Source organism: Macaca nemestrina, chromosome 15 (assembly GCF_043159975.1).
Source record: "Macaca nemestrina isolate mMacNem1 chromosome 15, mMacNem.hap1, whole genome shotgun sequence".
Taxonomy (NCBI): domain Eukaryota; kingdom Metazoa; phylum Chordata; class Mammalia; order Primates; family Cercopithecidae; genus Macaca; species Macaca nemestrina.
Window position 1 is genome coordinate 55,559,255 of NC_092139.1, and position 16,679 is coordinate 55,575,933.

The window sequence follows — 16,679 nt, forward strand, 5'->3', positions numbered from 1 at the left end:
TGGCATTGTGGTAGGTGAGTTGGTTGGAGACAGAGTAACAGCTAATGCCAGCAGTTGAGATAATAAATCAGGTGAAGGCAGTGGAGATTAAAATGAGAGAATAAAATTGAGGAGCATGTTGCACTTAGACTCAATTTAAACCTACAGAACAAAGAGGGCAGAGGAGTTGAAGATAACTTCAAGGTTTTTCACCCAAAGGAGTTTTAAATACATTTCTAAGCATAAGAATGTATTATAGGATTATCCACAGTTAAAGAAATTCCAGGCATCATCTGCAGTTAGCAGTGAAAACAGAAGAATTTACAAATGATGAAAACTTAAAACAAATGAATCTTAATCTCCTTTCTTTCATCCTGATATTCTTATTCTATCCCTTATTACTTAAAGGTTAAATTGGAAATATTTAGGAGTTTTTAATTTTATCTGATAAACATTTAACACAAAGCATTTACCAATGGCTACTAATTCTTAGTTGTCCCCAGTTAATTACAAATTATGCAATCGAATAATTTTGTTTTATTATGCCCTAGCATCATATCACTACGCACTGAGAACAAGCAGTGGGTTACCACACTCAAAGCAAGACCAATGTATAATTTCGGCCTGAAGAAGATTCTGCAATTTTCCTAAGAAAAGAAGGCCTGCCATCCCTCTTTGCGTGTGAGCGTCCTTGTGTTGACTCTGGAACTCTGAATGTTATGGCTGGGTGCCAGTCCTGCTGACTAGGCTGCCAGGAAAGGGAGTGGAGTGGACACTGGCAACCCAGGCCAGAAATAAGCAAGGAGTAAACCCAGTATTTCAAAAGTTTTGGGCCATAAAAAAAATAAGTCAAAAGGTTTTAGTGATGAGAGGAAATTGGAACTCAGCCCCTCTCTATTATAAAATAAACAAAACAAATACAGCCATTTACAAGCAAAGTCACCTGATCGTTATTTAACTGTGGTTCTGTGTAATGCATTATCACCCAATGGGAGACAGTGAGCTGTCAGGGAGAGAACGTAGGCTTTGGACTTGGGCGGCTGGAATTGGCAACTGAATATCTCCACTTACTGCTAGGACAATCTGGCTTTTCTGAACCTAGGTCTCTTCATCAAGAAACTATTATAAGTTTCACCTTCAAGGCTTGTCATGCGGATCAGCTGAGCAGACAAATGGAGTACTCAATCACCTGGCAGGTCCTCAACCATCAGTCCTTTAGTATGAGCCAAGTTGGTTCTCTGCTAGGCACTTGGAATGTAGTGAGAATAATCTTGCTCTCACAGTCCCAGTTTCTAAATAAATTTTTAAATATCATATTTATTTAAAATATCTTCATTTTCTTTGTTACTTTTTATTGATACATATTTGCACATATTTATGGAGTACATGTGATATTTTGTTACATGCATAGAATGTGTGATAATCAAGTCAGATTGTCCAACTCCTCCAGTGTTTATTTCTGTGTGCTGGGAACATTTCTAGTACCCTCTTCTAGCTATTGTGAAATATACAATACATTGTTGCAAACTATAGCCACCTTACTGTGCTGTCAAACATTAGAACATATTCCTTCTATCTAACTGTATGTTTGTGCCCAGTAACCAACCTCTCTCATCTCACTGAACCTCCCCCACCCGCAGCCTCTGGTAACCATCATTCTACTCTCCGTGCCCATGAGATCAACTTTTATAGCTCTCATATATGAGTAGGAACATGCAGTATTTGTCTTTCTGTCTTTCTGTTCCTGGCTTATTTCACTTAACATAAAATCCTCCAATTCTGTCCTTGTTGCTGCAGATGTCACAATCCCCTTAACAGTGAGACAGATATTAAAAAAGCAAGCAAAAAATGAATTTTGGCCGGGTGCAGTGGCTCACACCTGTAATCCCAGCACTTTGGGAGGCCGAGGCGGGTGAATCACTTGAGGTCAGGAGTTTGAGACCAGACTGGCCAAGATGGTGAAACCCTGTCTCTACTAAAAATACAAAAATTACCCAGGCGTGATGGTGTATGCCTGTAATCCCAGCTACTCAGGAGGCTGAGGCAGGAGAATCGCTTGAACCCGGGAGGTGAAGGTTGCAGTGAGCCAAGATTGTGACACTGCACTCCAGCCTGGGCGACAGAGTGAGACTCCATCTCAAAAAAAAAAAAAAAAAAAAAAAAGAAAAAGTAAAAGAATATTATAGCAGAACAATTATTGCCCTTAGGCCTAGGCAAGATGGGCTCTGTGGTTTAAAAGCCCCACCCTGGGCTTCTTCCCATTGAGCCCCTCTCTTTACGATAAAGGGTCTGCAAGGCCAAAATCACATGCTGCACCTGCTCAGAGCCCATGCCTCTCTTCTGGACTTGCTCAGGGGACTGGGATCCTGGAATTCCATGCTCCAGCCAACCCAACCTTGTTTCTAGGGTATACATGGGTCTTTGTCCTTGAGGGTATGCTATTCCACTGGGGTGGGCACCTCGGACCTGGGGTGTGGCTGCTGTGATGTTTATAGTTTGTGGGATGGAGCTTGGCAAGCATATATGTGTGTGGTCCCCTGCGGTGCAGGATGGAGAGGGTGTGAGGAGATAAGTGGGTAGGGCAGCTGTGAACTGGCTCTTTCTGCCTAGTGCTTCTCAGTGCAGAGCATTGAAGAGTTCAAGACCTCTGCCTTCCGTTCTGATCTCCCAGACCACTAGGAGGGTACACTAGTGTAGAGGCAGATAGGAGGAGCGAACACCTTTTGTGTCACAGCTTTTTTTCTTGATAGCATCTGTGGCATACTTAGACATATAGTAGATGGGCCTACATTTACACTCTTGCTCTGGGCAGGGCATGTGGTTGGCAGAATATTCTTCCAATAAGCATCTTTTGACTGGCCCATTCATATATTTTAGTTTCTTCAACCAACTCACGGTCATTTTGAAATCTCTCTGTTTCTTCATACAGGTGTGCCTCTTACTTGGAACCCACTTTCCTCCATTCCCTTTGTAAGTCTTTCGCTCATTCATCAGTGAGGTTAGAAGTCATTTCTCTGTGAACCTTTCCTTATCAGAGCAGGTCTGAGCATACTGTGGGTAACAGTGTGGGCATCGCCCCATAGGGGTCTTGGTAATGAAGTCAAGCTGCAAACTTCTTGTCTGGAGAGGCTGAGATTCAGTAGACTGGAGAAAAGTCTCCGGCCCAGAATGGAGGCTCTGGTGCCTGTGTTCTCTACCAGGAAGAAGGGGCAAAGGAAGCGCTCCAGCGAGTTGTCTGGAAGGGCTCTGGAATATACTACAAGGCACATCAGCCCCATGGGTAAACTGTCATGGGCTAGAGCTTACTGTGAGCCAGACTGGGAAATGTCCTCCAGCCCTGCTGAGCCTGAGGTCCTGTGGAAGGAGACAATGCATTTGGGGACTAAATAAGAGTCTCGGAGGGACAAGAACTTCATTATTCAACTCTAAAATAATGAAATGGAAAACAAAGTAGCCTAAAAATACAGTAACATAATGTAGTGAATGATGTAAATAGATGTGAATTATATATTGTTCAATATATAATGAAATAAATAGATAACTTAAAATTTATAAAATCGTGATGTGTATATCTATGGCAATTACTCCCACTATTCAATGGTCACTTCCTCAGGCAAGCCCTGGATCTGTTTTCTTAAAACTGCCATATACTTTCTTAAAATTGCTGTATACTTTCAGGTCCTTGTACCTTTGCTCACATGCACCACTGCCTGGAATGCCCTTCCCCACTGTCTCCATCTTGTGCAATCCTACTTGACGCAGCTGCTAAATGCCCATGAGTCCTCACTTGCCTTGGAAGCCCTCTGTTTGTGCTCTTCCTCCCACTTTGAACTCTGACTCTTTTTCCCTCATAGAGAAAAGGAAAGAGCAAAGAGCCTTTTCATCACAGTGGTTTATGGTCCCATCTGTTTAATTACCAGACTGTGAGACCTTCGAAGGCCTCTTCATCCCTCCGTCTCCTCATCCCACTGTGTCGTCTTCATTAGCACACCTTCATCCCTAAGTGTCACAGAGAAGGAAGATTGGTAACTGGAGGGCAGAGCAGTAACTTACTCTCCCAGGCCTGATGATTCCAAGTCAACATTCAGATATTTAGGAGTCTTCCTGGGTCTAGGACTGGTCTGCTCCTTCCAGGGTTTACTTCTGTTTTGTTTGAAGCCTCTAGCCTGGCTGAGTCCCCCATGGCTCTGGGACCAAGGTATCCTGGAGTTTCCTGATCATGGGCACATGTGGTATCAATACAATGGGGGTAATGTGTGGGCAGCTGAAGTCTGATTCACACCTTCCAGACCAAAAGAAGGGCACTGGTTCCAGTGTAGTGTCCCATAGCAGAAACATGGCTCAGAGCTCGGTTCAAAGGTGCTCCTTGAATGAAGCCAACCCTTTTGGGGGGAGGGGAAGGAGAAGGAGAAGGAGAAGGAGAAGGAGGGTCTCCCACCCTCCGCCTTTTTTTTTTTTTTTTTTTTTTTTTTTAGACAGAATCTCATTGTGTCTCCCAGGCTGCAGTGAAGTGGCGCGATCTCGACTCACTGCAACCTCCACCTCCCGGCTTCAAGCGATTCTCCTGCCTCAGCCTCCAGATTAGCTGGGACTACAGGTGCGCACGCACCACCATGCCTGGCTAATTTGAGGTCTCCCCTTTTTTTTTATCCTTGCTCACTGTGTTTATGTGTGTCTTGGTCAGAGTCTTCATCTGGGTTCAGTGGGATGGCATTACATGGCAGTGTAGGTGTCCTGAAACTGAAGGAAAAATTTAGGTTTGTGTGGCCACATTAGTTCTTCTCAGGAGAGGACAGGCACCCAATTTCAATGAGGAATGCAACACAGAGAGAGAAAAAAAGAAAGATCAGGTGATTGAGTAGACATTGAGGCTGAAAAAATGTAGAAGTCAAGTCTAACAAATAAGCGTAAACATGTACTTTTAGAATGAAGTCCATGTTGCTGTTGCCCTGCTCATATCACTTTGGCCCAGCCTTGAAGGACAGCTGCAGAGTGGATTCTCTTATCTCCCTTCCCGGAGGCATCCTCTGGCCAAAAAAGGGGACATTCTCGGCCCTCAAGCTGAGCAGGCCAATGAGGGGTGGGCATTGAGGGGCATACACCCAGCTTGTGTCCTGCTCAGACGGGCAGTTCTGAGGCATGCTCCCTATAGTCTCCCAGAGTGGCCCCCGGAGGGCTGAGCCTCAGTTGCCCATGTTGGTAACACTCATCATTGCACCCTCGTGACTTCCTTCTCTTTCCTGCCTCACTTCTCCCTCCCACACTGTGCTCCCCTGCATCACTTCCTAAACTAAATCCCTTCATCTAAGACCTTGTCCCAGGGTCTGCTTTGGGGAAGAACAAAAGACAAAGCACTTACGATACCCTCAAGACTAACAGAAGCATAAGCTTCTGAGGATTTAAATGCAAATAGAAACAATGCAATAGAAATAGACTAAAAGGCCTGTGCTCTCCTTAACCCACCCAGCCTGTTTCAGACTGATGGGCTTGGGGTCAGTTTCTGCCAGAGTGCTTATTGCTCTTTAAATTCTTGGTTTTCCGGACGTGGAATATTAACACCATCTAATAAGTTGAACTACTTGTTCTTTATTAGTGAACTAGAGGAACCAGGCCCATATGTTTGATGGCAACTTGACAAAGCTCAGTTAAGAACTCACACCTATGAATACAGCGTGGTTTGCCAGAAAAGGGGCATTCACTTTCCGAGCCAAATATAGTACACTGAAGCACTAAGATGTATGAACTGAATCTTGACCTGCTGGTATGTAAACTTTTCAAAGTTCCCAAATTTGAAGACAGGTTGGACATTTTTCTAGTGAAGTTCCTGGACCCGAAGTTATTTTTTGTGAAGCAGTTTTGTAAAATTTATGATGTGAGGATACAATATGCCTTTTTCTTGTGATTCATCCTTCTTGCAAGCTTCTCTGTAGCAAGCTGGCAAAAGTCAGTGGAAGGGACTTCTGGGGACAGTCCCGTCATTTCTTACAGCATTTTCGTGAGTCATTCAGCGTGGGTCTCTTCCCTACCCCCATTGTCTGGCTGGAGAAAAGCACCCTTTCGTAGGTGAGCTTTCCCTACAAACATGAGAGATTAAAAATAAGATCTTCAAATGAAGAAAGAATTTGACATTTATTAATTGAAAATCACTCATCTTCAACTCATTTTCCATTTACAGCTCTACCCCTTTCTTTTATGGATGGAGAAAATGAAGCCCAGAAAACTAAACGGATTTGTCCAAGACAATCCTGATTGTTTAATCAGGGTGTTTCAGAGCTCACATCCCCTGGTCATGTGTATGCTGGAGGACTCAAGTTTTGGAGTCTCTGTTTTTTTATTTGTAGAAAAGAGGTAGTAGTATAGTTCTTGAAGATTCATCTTACAGAAGTGAATTGATTGAAAAACTACTTTATTAAGACATAATTGACATAAAATAAATAGCATGCATTTAAAGTGTACAATTTGATAAGCATTGACTTGTACATCCATGAAACTGTCACTACAATCAAGATAGCCAACAGCCCTCATCCCCAAGAGGTTCCCTGTGCCCCTTGTCATCCTTCCCTGCATTCCTCCCTCTCTTCCTCCCTAGACAATCACTGATCAGCTTACTTTGCATTTTCTAGGGTTTTGTATAGTGGAATTACACAGATTTTATTCTTTTTTTTTTATGACTTCTTTTACTCAACATAATTGTTTTGACATTTTTTCATTATATGGAATGAATCAGTATTCTTTTTTTATTTTTGAGTAGGATTTTAAGGTATGGATACACCTCAACTTGCTTATTCATTCACCTGTTGGTGGGCATGTGGGTTGTTTAAGTTTTGGGTTATTACAAATAAAGGTGCTTGAATGTTTATGTGTATGACTTTGTGTGTATTGATGCTTTCATTTTTCTTTGGTAAAAACCGAGAATGGAATAGCTGCATCATATAGTGGTTGTGTGTGCGTGTGTGTGTGTGTGTGTGTGTGTTTTAACTTTATAAGCAACTGACACATTGGTTTCCAAAGGGGCTGTATCATTTAACATTCTCACTACAGTGAATGAGATTCTAGTTCTTCCATTACCTCACCAATACTTGCTGTGGTCAGTCTTTTAGCTAACAGATATCTCATTACAGTTTTAGTTTGCATTTTCTTAATGACTAATGATGTTGAGCATCTATTCATGTGCTTATTTGCCATATAAGTATTTTTTTTCAAGAAAGTATCTGTTCAAATCTTTTGCTCATTTTTAAATTAGGCAGTTTATTTTCTATTATGGATACAAGTCCTTTATCAGATATATAATTTGCAAATATTTTCTCCAAGTCTCTGTCTCTTTCATTCTCTTAACGCTGCACTTTGAAGAAGAGAAAAATTTTAATGAAGTTCAATTTATTAACTTTTTATTTTATGAATTATGTTTTCAGGGTCATACCTAACAACCTAAGAAAATTTCTCCTATGTTTTCTTGTAAAATTTTACAGTGTTAAGTTTAACATTTAAATCTATGATCTATTTATATTACTTTTTTTATATGGTATAAGGTATGAAAATAAGTTAATTTTCCTTTACACATATATATCAATTTTTTAAACAGTACATTTTTTGAAAAGGCTGTTTTTTCTTTACTGAATTACCTTTTTATCTTTGTTGAAAATCAGTTGTTCATATATGTGTGGTTCCATCCACTTCTGGATTCTTGATTCTGTTCCCAAGATTTAGAATCTATTATGTGGTATGAATCATGTAACAGTAAGTTAATAATTTATGTCAATTATAGTTTAAGTGTCTGGCACATAGTGGATCTTTAGTGAATGCTATTTTACTGTCTTCTTCTATTGGACATTTTTGCTGCAGCTGTGAAATAATTACTCCCAACTCCTTTAAGTTCTCTAAGTCAACAATTATTAAATGATTCTCACTGTGATCTACTTACCTGAGTCATTTTGCAGAGAATCATTACAGAAACAATATTCTCTGCTCTTAAGAACCTTATGGCCTATGAGAGATGGAGATAATATATTTTTAAATAAACATTTTCTTTCTTATGTTGTATTTCCAGTTCACATCAAATAAAACAAGGCATGCTTGATGGTAGAATTTTCTTTCTGTGACTCCTTCTAAATATACATGATTATTCATTCCATGCTAAAAACACAAAGACATCAGGACCCGAAGAGAGTAACCTGTGAATGCTGTAGGAGACAGCAGGCTTCTTTGAAGGATAGCCTAGTTGGATGTGCCGAGTAGATTTACTCAAGCTTGGTAACTATTGGAACACATTTATCCACAATTATACATAAACTGTTTAGAATACAAAGCTTTCTTCTTAGTACCATAGGGATATGAAGATGGGATGGATGTGAGCCCTGTTGATCAAAGACCTAAGGGTCTAAAAGGAAGAAGCATGCCTGGGTGCATTTCAGACACTGGGGAAAGTGATGTGTGGTATAGGAGAGGAGGCGATGTGCTGCAGTGAGGTTCTAGGAGAGGAATGGGTCAATCTACTTAGCACTGCTAATATTATTGTTACTATTTTTTAATGTAGGCAGCTCCCTGTGTTTGGTAGGCAGCTACCTGTGGGGCCACCTGAGAACTATCATAATTTGGGTAGACTCTGGTCTGGAGGACAGAAATTCCCACTGACACCACGAATCGGGCACTCCTCTACCCTTGGCTCTGCTTTCTCCAGTGCTAGCTCCATTCTCCAGCTTTTGTAGGAAAGGTAGCCCCAGAGGTTACAGGTAAAGCGACCTGTGATCTCAGAGAGCAAGGCTTCCGATGGTTGATGAACACCCATCCCTGGAGTACTCACTGTGACCTGGGAGATGCGTTTGGACTGGACTGGCCAGTGAGGGGCCTACCTACTTGCCTTGATGAAGACGATCACTCGCACAGAAACACGTGGAATGAAGGAGAGGCAGAAAGTTAATGGAGATTAATTGTATCAGCTTTGTAAGGAACACGGAAATAATAAATATTTATGGGACAAATATTTCTATGTATTTATTTTCAAACTGCAGTTAAGAGCACCATTGTCCCCAATTCTTTACCCTTCCCTTTATCTCTATCCTTTGCCAAGTGATTTGCAGTCCGCACCTCTATGGGAGGAGTGTATGTCCTTTATCCTTGACTCTGGGCATGACTTTGCGATTTGCTTTGGCCTGTGACATCAAGGGGACAGTGACAGTGTTCCAGTTCTGATCCTAGGCCTTAAGAGACATCACGTGTTTCTGTTGTTGTTCTTGAACTTCTGCTGTCTTATGAAAAGAGCATGCCCTAGCTGGGTGGCTGTTTCTAGCATGAGCTGAGGGAATGGAGGGTGACAGTGGAACGGGGTTGCCCCACACAGCCCACACACTCATGAGCAAAATACATTCTTCTGGTTTAGGCTACTGAGAGTTTCAGGTTGTTTATTATGCCGCAGAAGCTAACTGATTCAAGGGCTACCACGGATGAATACCGTATCTCAGCATCTGTGAATGCAATGCCACCTGTATAAAGGCAGAGGTTATAATGTACACCGCTTTATTCCCAGTACCTAGAAGATTGCCTGACACATGGTAGATCCCTAGCAAACACACTCCAAAAGCACTGCTTCACTACAAAGTGCTGGCCACTGTGACAGGAACAGAGATAGAAATAGACACATGATGGGGTATACTTTAAAGGAGCTTGTCTTGTGTTTGGAGAGACCAAATGGATATGTTAAATTTGCAGGGCAGGGTGAAAAAAGTACCATATTGGAAATAGGTTATGTAAGTAGAAGTGATGTGTGTGTCATCAGAGTTGTTTCAGAGGGGTGATCTAGCCCCACTCATATCCTCTGTCCTGCACCCATCAAGGCACACCGACCTGACTCCTGGCTCCCATCAGCCATCATCTGCATTTCTTTACCCGATAATCTCTCTGGCCATCAGAGCCTACTTTGCTTTCTTGCACAGGCCAGAAGTACCAGAATATGAATCCCCCGCTACTCCCTCCAGGAGCAGCCCTCAGTCAATGACTAATGGGAGTTGGTGTGTAAATAACCTACGGTCTTGCTTCTCGTCCCAGATGGATGACACTGAGGTGTGTTCTACTGTGGCTCTCAGAATTCCCAATGAGATTAAGCTCCTGTTACCCTTAGATCACTTGTTTGATAATGTATATCCTGGATCACTCCAAAATAAATGACTTGTCAGAGAATTTTTGTCTTAGCATCTGCTTCTGGGGGAAATCCAAATAAAGACATGTGAGAATTAAATTTTTGGTTTCATTCTTGTTTTATTTTCTTAACACATGTGCTTACCTGTAAACCAATTTTGAATTTTATGTATCAACAATTTAAGTTCTACTACTTTATGATTATATGGACATTAAATGTACAGAAAAATAGAAATTAACAAAAGATAAAGAAATTAAATACATTTTTAAAAAAGTCTCATTAGTTGTGATGGCTTAATATTGCCGTGAGCTAATGCCTTGAGGGCTACTCTCTCTGGGGTGGGAATGGAGCTCTCAGTAATTAGTTTTGGCCCGTGGCTTGTCACATGGATTGTGCGTTCACCTGGCTTTAGGAGGAGGAGGAGGAGGAGGCGGCGGCATGGCAGCCCTGCCTTCATCTTGCTCTTATTACTTTGCCCTCACTATCAGTGTTAACTTTGATTCATGGATGCTTTTCAGGGATCTTTTTTTCTAAGCCACCTAACCAATTTGAGGGGTTTAGTGTACTTAAAACCAGATAGTATAATCCGTAAGCCCATTAAATTGGGCACATGTGAGCTGCAATGTGTCACAAGATGCAGAAAATCAGCCCTGGAGTGAGAGGACTGCCTTCCGCTGCTGTCCTCTGGATCTTTCCTGTAATGTCGGTGACACATGACCACTGGCATGCAGCCTGCTAAGGGACAGTGTTCATCTGCATATCAACCAAGACAAAAGCCTGGCTCATCATTTATTTAGAGAAAGCAAACATAAATGGAAGAAATTGCATTTCCCTCTTATTCCATAGTTGATCATCTCTTGCCCCACCTGGGTAGTGTCACTTGTCCTGAAGATGGTAGGAGTGAGGGAGAAGAGATGGGCCCTTAGAAGTATAGATGAGTTGAGAGCCAAAGATGGAGACAGGGCGTGAAGGCTCCTTGTGGGAAGCACGAGTGGACAAGGCCAGCGTCCCTAGGGAGAAAGGGGAAGCTTTTTAAACTTGTTGTTCTAAGGATTATTGAGGTCATTTCAGTGATCAAAGTGAGATTTATTGTTGTTCACTAATCGGGCTCCTACACGATCTTATATTACATATCAGTGCAGATTTTATATAATTTCTATTCGTAACAGCTACTGATGAAACAATTTTTCCCATATTTTTGTCCTTTTGGTCCCAAAAATGAAAACCAAAGTGAGGGTTATAGAACTTAGGATTATAGAACCAGGGATTTTTTGGTCCTTAAATTGGTGGGTTCTGTTTGTTGAAAGAGTGATTCTACTATGAAATTGCATAGCATATTGCAAGTTCCATCATAATATAAAGAAAGTTCAGGATGCTTAATATTTTTTATAGCAAAGATAATCATTGGTTTATAGCCTGAGTGGTGACTTCTTTCAAAATTGAGAAACACACATTGAGAGTTTACTGAGAAACAGTCACAGAAAAATGGAAACATGATTTTTATTAAACTTTAGATGAAAAAAATTAAGCGTTTTTTTTTTTTTTTAGTTTCAGATCAGTAAAGGTCAAACTCACCATCTGAAGTTAGTTTGTGTGTTTTTTTCTTTCTTTTTCATTTTTTAAAAAAGATCTCCTCATTTAAAAAATGTGTGGGTCATCAGACCCCACTCAATAAAACTTGCTCCACTGATTCTAAAAAATGGCATATTAAGAACCAGGAGCTATATTATGTTATGCATATCTCTTGGCCTTCTATGGGTTATTCTTGCAAATAAAAGCTCATTGGAGGGACTGGACAATCTTGAGGCAACCCTCAGAAGTGGTTTGCTTTGCTGGTACACCAATTGTGTTTTATAAAGTTGTCAACCGTGAGACCTTATTACAGCAAAGATGAAATGGCGGTTACTGCAATTCCTGTAAATCATACTTTTCCATGGACATTTCTGTGTTCATTAGGGGAGTGAAAGGCAGTGGCTGAAGTGTGTTCATGATTTTTTTTTTTATAGGCTTCTTGATGAACTGAGGATGAAGGGTTAAAACTGCAAGCAAGCCAAGGCGGTTTCTAGGTTTTGAGCCCAGCAATTTCACTTCGTGGTCTTAGAAACTCACAGTAAAATCAAAGAGTTAATACTAATTTATAGGCTCTGTCCTGCTTTCATATGCCAGCCCTAGTTAGTGACCTCAGGAAGTGCAGCAGGGTGAGGCACCATATTTCAAGGTTGGCCCTGCAGTTATGGCTTCATTTACAAGCCGCTTAAAATCAAAACACAACATTGCATATTCCTTTTGTGCGTTATAAAGAGACTCCTCAGCCTCCTAACTCACCTAGGAGATACTCAGATACACCCCATTCAGAGAGAATGTGGCTTCCATCAGATTAGAGACTCTGAAATCTATGTTTAAAGATGTTAAGTGCCCTGAGTTCTGGAACCAACTCTTTCTTATAATAAACACTGTGCTAGATGGATGTATGGAGATGTTTCTCTCCTGCAAAGATAAGGAAATGTCTGGAACACTGCGAAAGAATAGATGTGCCACTTTGGAAGTTGGCATAAAAATGAATGATATTTTTGCTTTTCGGAAAGCCAAACAGGCCTCAGAGTCGTGGGGCAGTAGTTGGCCTCAGAGTTGAGGCCACCCATTCTGCTGCTGGCAGCCACAATGATGTACCATTGGCACTATGTCGCTCCCCCTACTTGGCATCCTCAATTTTTCTAAACTCATGGGTGAGAGACGAATGACGTCAGAAGCCCAAACCTTTGGATGCTGATCTAAAAGCATCAACCAAAACCCAACACCCCAGCTTCGTAAGTTCCCATTTGAAGTAGGAGCAGTTTTTATGGCAACGAACAAAGGATTGCTCTGTCCTTGTTGGAACTGCTTGAGGACCAAGCACAGAGGTGGGCAAAGATTGTCATCAGGGCTTCTGCTACCTGTCTTAGCTCCTGCACTCTTCAAAAGAGATCCTCAGGGCAGTGATTCTCTGTGAGGCACCTGCCTTAAGCCTGGATGCGGAAAACAAGACAGGAACTAACCTCATTCTATGCCCGCTTAACCTTTCTAATAGCTTTAGCACTGAATGACTCATATGAGCCCATTTTACAGGTGAGAAAATTGAGGCCTAGAGAAGTTTTAAGGCACATCTGCTTATAGCTAGTGAAAAGTGGATTCGAACTCTGAGCTGGTCTCACCCTATAGCCAGAGCTATCCATCATGGTAGTGCGCAGCACCTAGATGAGTTTGCGCTCTGGAGAGTTTATGTTTTTCACTGCTCACAGCTCCTGTGTTCTAGGTAGTACGTAATGGTGAACGGACTGGGCCCTAGATTAAGATTACATGATTGGAACTGCAAGTTCAATCTTTTGGAGCACTTTGGGCAAATCATTTGTCCTCCATAGTCCTTCGTTTCTGCATAAGTAAAATTGTGATAATAATAATAGTGGATAATAGTGCTGGCTCATAGAGTTATTGAGAGTTAATTACATGAGTTAAATCTTGTAAAATGTTGAGGGCAGTGCCTAGGCACATAGTAAGAAATGTGAATGATTACTGTTTTTATAACCTTATTATTAATGCTAATTTGCTCCAGATGGCATGGTATACGGTGATAACAGCTGATGACTTCTCTCCATTTGGATAAACTGTGGTAACTTAATACAGTGGCTCTCTGGAGCACTAGAGGCCTAGCCAACCCTGCAGCACATTTAAGGCCTCAGTTTATATCACTTCTGCCAGTATCTCATTGGCCAAATCAAGTCATGTGACCAATCTCATCATCCATGGAAGGGGGATCATATTTGTGCCACTAAGTCGCATGATAGAGAAAATGAGGGATTGAAAACCGTAACTGCACCCACCAAAAAAGCTATTGTCTTCTTCAAGCCTCACAACAGCATCCTGAGAAAGGTGATACTGGAAAAACATTATCCTCCCCAGTTAAGGATAGTTATCCCTGTGGAAAACATGAGGCCCAGGGAAATTCTGTGGTTGCCAATACGGTTGGCATTGGGGTCAGCCCTTGAATTCAAGTTTTTCCCACTTTTCCCAGATGATGTTATGGTGAGTTGCATGTTATGGGGCAGCTGTAAGTAAAGCTTTTGCATCTCCATAACACAACAATTGTGGCTCACATTTGCTATCCTGACCTATACTAGCACACGAGTTATCTCATTTACTCCCCTTGCAGACGTATACAGTTGGCCTTTTTGTTACTTACAGGTTTATCTTACAGGTGTGGAACTGAGGCTTCCTGCGCTCAGGCAGCCATAAGCTTGCATGAAAGCCATGACCCACTGTGTTTCTTTCTTTTTCTAGATACAGGATGAGGAAAACATGTTTTCCCTCCTTTTCCTTCACCTGAGGATTTCCTTGAGTTTAAAATCTTGTGTTGATAGAGATGGTTTATTTAGAAGAGCGTTGGCCTCCTTCGAAGAAAGTTCCTGCATAAATTTGAAGTGTTGTGGTGAGATGGTATCCTGGAGACGTATGTGTGAATAATAAAAATGTCAGCACCTGCTGCAAAGAACCACTGAATGAAAGGAAAGGAAAATACCATACATCAAAGAAAGTTAGAGGTTTATTTAGATTCGAAGTCCCCTGGGTTAGGACCACACCCAGTACATTGTCACATCCAATAAATGTTGAGAAGTGACTGTCTAGCACATGAGACACAGTTGTGGAGACATCTTAGGCAGGCTCCACCTCAGAAGCAAAACACGATCCAGTTGCAATGGAAATCCACTCTTTGCTCATGCGCTGTTTCCCAAGTACTTGCTTATTAACATATGGCTCTGCTGATGAACCAAACATAGGGACTTTCTACAGCAGAAAAAAAGGGACTGTGAGAAAAAGCTAGGGTGGTCTAAGGGGTGAATTAGTGATGATGTCAGTGGATCAACTCCAACACATAGCTTTTCAGATGGAATTAGTCTAGGCAGAAGCTCATCAGACCCAGTTCTTAGATGTCTTTGGTCTTTGTGGAAGATGCTGTTGGTGCCCTGTTCATATACTCTGTGGGCTAGTACTGGAAGCACTGTGGCTCATTCATTATCAGGGGGCTTTCTTGAACATGCTTTCTTGTACAAGGTGGGGCACAGGCTGGCATTTGTGGGGAAGGTGAAAGCCCCCAGGAGTGACCCTCAATCAATCTCGCTTGGGAATTGGTGGATAAGAGCTCCTGCTTCCTGGCCTCCCATTGGTACAACTCAGAAGCATGCTCTGTACCCTCTCCCAGAGGGCCTCTAATGGGACTGAGCCCCAGTTACTTACAGAGGAAACCTGCTCATTTACCATCTCTGTCTATTGACTTCTATCCCTTCCCTGTCTCACTTTCCTAATCTTCTCTTCCACCCAGTACTGTGTGGGATCATCTCCCCAGGAAAATCTCTTGTTTCATAATTTGCTTCTGGGGAGATGTCAACTAAGCCAGTCTTTTACAATCTAGCAAAAACCTTTCTGCTGTAAGTTCTGTGGAAAGGGTCACAGATCACGTGCAGTCACACAACACTCTTTGGATTACCACTGGCATGGAGGAGCAATGGGGGAGATCTTCTCCTCCAATCAGGGCTCAGGATGCGTGCATGGCAAGCCAAGAGGGCAAGTGGGTGGGGAGGTGGAAAGGGTCAGGAAGGAGGCACAGACATCGTTAAGGCTTAAGGAGAATGGACCGTTGACACGTGGAAATGGATATCGTGACACTTAGATTTATTGTCAGGCAAACTGTTCACCACAAACCCAAAGTTCCTCTAAACAATGCCTAGGAAAATCTTCCAGAAGTTTTCAGGATCTGGTGACCATATTTTCAGAATCAAAAGTTGGGAACCAGTCTGTCAAAAAATGTTTTGTTTATGATTTGTGAATCTGTCAGCACAGAAAAAGAAATTATAGAGAATATTGGGAATTGATCTTGCTCCAAAAATACTGAGATTTGTGGTCACCAGACTCAGGGGTCATGTCATCTGATTTAGTGTTTCTCAGCAGACTGTATATGTTACCATGGGTGGGTGGGTAGGAGGGCAGGGGGTGGTAAGAGCAAAAGCTGAAATCAGAATATTTAAAATTATTGAGATTTTACAACAAAGTTTACTTGAAAAATGATAATACTATAATTTCATTTTCTTAACTTTACCATGAAAGAAATAATTAAGTGCTTATAAACATATATGTTCATAATGTAAAAAACTAGATATTTTATTTCTTTGTTGATGAGAATCAGAGTCTCTGAGTGACTGAAAGGGTGTAGGCTATGAAAGGTTTATTCACTGATTTAATTCACATTTGTTTTTAATCTATGGATAGGCACTATGCAAGCCCTTGTGATGTAATGATAAATAAAACAGACAAAAATTTCCACCATCATTAAGTTTACCATGAGGGAGACAGGCATCATAAACAAATAAGATGCAATTACAAATTGCAAAGGTACTGAAGAAGGTGCCAAGAGAATCTGTGAGATTTTTTCTTTGATAGATAGAAATCTAGTGACATGTCCAGGATGAAACAGTAAATTAATGGCAAGGCTAATGCTTCAACCAGTGGTTCCTGGCCCCCACAACAAGAGGGCAGAGAC

At 41.6% G+C, this 16,679-nt stretch overlaps 1 long non-coding RNA gene across 11 annotated transcripts in view; it reads left to right on the plus strand.

The window, feature by feature from the left end:
• Positions 1 to 16,679, plus strand: part of LOC139358521 (uncharacterized) — a 188,096-nt gene that overhangs the window by 116,199 nt on the left and 55,218 nt on the right. For 3 of the 11 annotated variants that reach the window (XR_011613609.1, XR_011613613.1, XR_011613617.1), the window contains one exon: positions 531 to 1,279. The exons of 1 other annotated variant lie outside the window; for it this stretch is intronic. This is a non-coding gene — a long non-coding RNA (uncharacterized lncRNA). Of the gene's footprint in view, positions 1 to 530; positions 1,280 to 16,679 lie in introns of those variants that run through there. 7 more of the 11 variants (XR_011613618.1, XR_011613608.1, XR_011613615.1 and 4 more) reach the window with 3 other exon arrangements.